The sequence below is a fragment of the Austrofundulus limnaeus genome, unplaced genomic scaffold (genome assembly GCF_001266775.1).
Source record: "Austrofundulus limnaeus strain Quisiro unplaced genomic scaffold, Austrofundulus_limnaeus-1.0 Scaffold11, whole genome shotgun sequence".
Lineage (NCBI taxonomy): Eukaryota > Metazoa > Chordata > Actinopteri > Cyprinodontiformes > Rivulidae > Austrofundulus > Austrofundulus limnaeus.
Window position 1 is genome coordinate 1,788,284 of NW_013952413.1, and position 3,117 is coordinate 1,791,400.

General features: G+C 32.3%; 1 protein-coding gene across 2 annotated transcripts in view; it reads right to left on the minus strand.

Annotated features, from left to right (window-relative positions):
• The window catches only part of neil3 (nei-like DNA glycosylase 3), a 19,839-nt gene that overhangs the window by 6,752 nt on the left and 9,970 nt on the right, over positions 1 to 3,117 (minus strand). The gene's annotated exons all lie outside the window — the stretch shown is intronic.

Below are 3,117 nucleotides of genomic sequence, written 5' to 3' on the forward strand. Positions count from 1 at the left end.
TTTATCCGAGTATAGAACTACCCCCCCAACTTTATGGATGATTTTGTGGATTTAATTTTACATATTATACTTGAATAAATACTGTATGTCCAAACTGCAGATTAATACAATTAAATTTAAAAAATCCAACATTTTTACAAAGTGGATAAGTGGTGCATCATGCTAGTTTTACTTAAAGAAGCCTAACCACTTAGTTAAATCGATTTGTGGTGAACAAAATAGGGGTATTTCAGCAGCTGATGACTTATTTTCACTAGCAGGTAAACTGATTGCCAATATGCAACACTGCTGTGAAAACACTTGAAACTCACGTCATTACTTTAGAGTTTGCTTTAAATGAGGGCAGACTTTATTGTAATTTACATCAGTGCTCTTTATCAGTTTGTCTACCAGCTTTCTGAAAGTCTTTTTTTAGGTTTGTCTTTGGACATTGGCTGCTATTTATTTATTTATTCATGACTTTAAAAGAATACAAAAAAAGACCATTTTCTTGGAAGTAGTTGGATRAGATTTTTGCAAAAAAACTGGGTTGGTAGACTGAATTTAAATAGCCATTTAAAAAAAAAGACAAAATGTGTAAACTTTTCTTTTTTGTTAATGTGGAAAATACAAAAAAAGAGCATTTTTTTAAAATACTTCTATAGCTTATTTTATTGTTAAAACGTTACCATGTTCATTTAGATCAGACATCTCTTCTACAGTATATGTGCTGTAAATGTGACGTTAAAGTAAGTTTTGTAAAAACCTAGGAAGGAAAAAAAAGTTTAATGTGCTTTTACAGTAAGTTGGTATAATACATCAGAAGGCTGAAATGGGCCACAGTGATGCAGTCTGGGAGAAAAATGACCAGCTATGGTTAGGGTGTGATTTAGGAGATCAAACTGAAAACGAGAACACTTTGCTTCTTATTGTCTGACATACTGGAAGTTTTTTTATTTATTTATTTTGGTAAATGATTAGAGAAAATAGCTATAATGGGTTCCATAAAACAGCTGCTTCTTTAAGTAAATAGGAAGTAATAAAGAGAACCTTGTTACTGTAATGAGTGGGTGGTAATGATGATGAAAACTCTTATGCAGCCATTTTCTTGCTATTGCTTTTCTATGATAATCATTTGGGTGAATACTGTCTCTAAAAGTTCTGTATATTTTTTTTTCATTATGCATTCATATAATGGGGCATTAATGTTTGATGCAAAGTGGTTTGCATTAGTTGCAATTTTATTGTTCAATAAAAACTTCTATTACTGTGCATTTAAGAATATAGCAATAAAAAATATTCATTTAAAATTTTTTTAGAACAAATTACAAAATCATGAGGTGAGTAGATGTAAAAATGCATACCAGGATGAAAAAAAAGAGTCGGTGCTGACAGTTCTCCACAATAAAAACCCAAGAACATTAAAACAGACAAAAGATTTGCAGTTTAAATAGGGATTCAAAATGTGGAAGAAAAAAAAGTGTTTAATATAATAGCTCTAAGCATAAATGTTAGTGCTCTGACATGAGGCTGGGAGATGTTTGACAAAAAGGCAAATCTGCAGTGCCAACAGTCACGGAGAAGGAACGAAGCGGCGACTTTCGGGAACCTTCTCACAGATTGCCTTATCAGCTGTGTAATGCATTGTAAGGGCTTTAGAATCTAACCCCTCACAAAGCTTTGCTCAAACACAGCCCAGGAGGCGATGAGCCTGCACCCTAACTGGCAAACACAGCCTTATATGCGCATTAATTCTCACCCCATAACACTTCCCACTCCCTGCCAAGCCCATCTGCCTGCAAAGATGGCCTCTGTGAATTTCAGCATATCATCTGAAGATCTGTGCAACTTCTGTAAAAAAAGGGTTTTAACACATAAAACCTAGCTCTAGCATTTAATTTCTGTGTTAATTTTGTTTATTTGTTGTAGAGAAGAATTTCTAAAAAAAATTATAAATAAAAACTTGGGTTTATCAGATTTCACTGGAACATTTTAACAAATAAAAAGATACTTCAAAATATAGCAGCTTATACGTACTTTAAATTAATACAAGATGGAAATATGTACAGTATTTCTAAAAATGTTTACAGTGCAAAGTGAAAATCTAAGTACAACTGATCATATATCATTTTTTAAAAGCTGAATCAAGTTTAAACTGTGCATTTCCTGGAAAATGTAGTGTGAATGCTTAATGCTAAAAGATGTTTGCTGAATAGCTAAAAATGTTGAAACTATCCTAAACACAGCTAAAAAAAAAAGAAGCTGAAAAAGCTGAAATTAGCATAAACAGGGAGAGCATTTGTTTGCTAAATTAAGTGGTAAGAAGCTAAAAATTATCACAAAAAGGGGAATTTAGCTGAAAAAAGCTGAAATTAGCTAAAAATTAGCTAAAAAACAGAAAAAAAATCTGAAATGAGAAAAAAGCAGCTAAAAACWCAGRRAAACTAGAAGCACTCTGAGAGCGCAAACCTCAGGCAGAGGTAAAAATCTGAAATTAACAAAAAGCAGCTAAATAAAGCATAAAATGTTTCAGTGAGTAGAAAAAAGCTGAACGAAGCAAAAACATAAAAATAAATAAAATTAACAGAAGACCAGAAAAGGTCAGAATTAATAAAGCAACTAAACCAAACAAATAAATAACAAACTAAAAAAGTTGAGAAAAAGCTAAAACTAGCTAAATAGTAGCTAAAGGAAACTGAAATGAGTACAAAGGAGTTAAAACGCATAATATAGAGCAAAAGGTAAAAAGTACAGTAAAGGTTTATGAAACTTTTGAAGAGATTTAAGGATGTTGAATATAGCTCAATTAATTTTTCTATGTGAAAAAATGACAAAAAAAAGCTAAGTATTTAAAAAGATGCAAATTGCCCAAGTAAAAGTCATAGCTGGAATGTCATAAGGAGCTGAAGGTTTTGATATATAAATTGCTGAAATAGCACAAAAACTGAGGAATAAGACGTGTCAAAAATATAACATCAAACAATTAAAAAAACAAACAAAAAAACAAAAAAAAAACAATAAGTTTAAGCAGGGGCGGCACGGTGGCTCAGTTGGTAGAGCTGATGCCTCTCAGCAAGAAGGTCACCGGTTCAAATCCCGGTCCGGGGACCTTTCTGGGTAGAGTTTGCATGTTCTCTC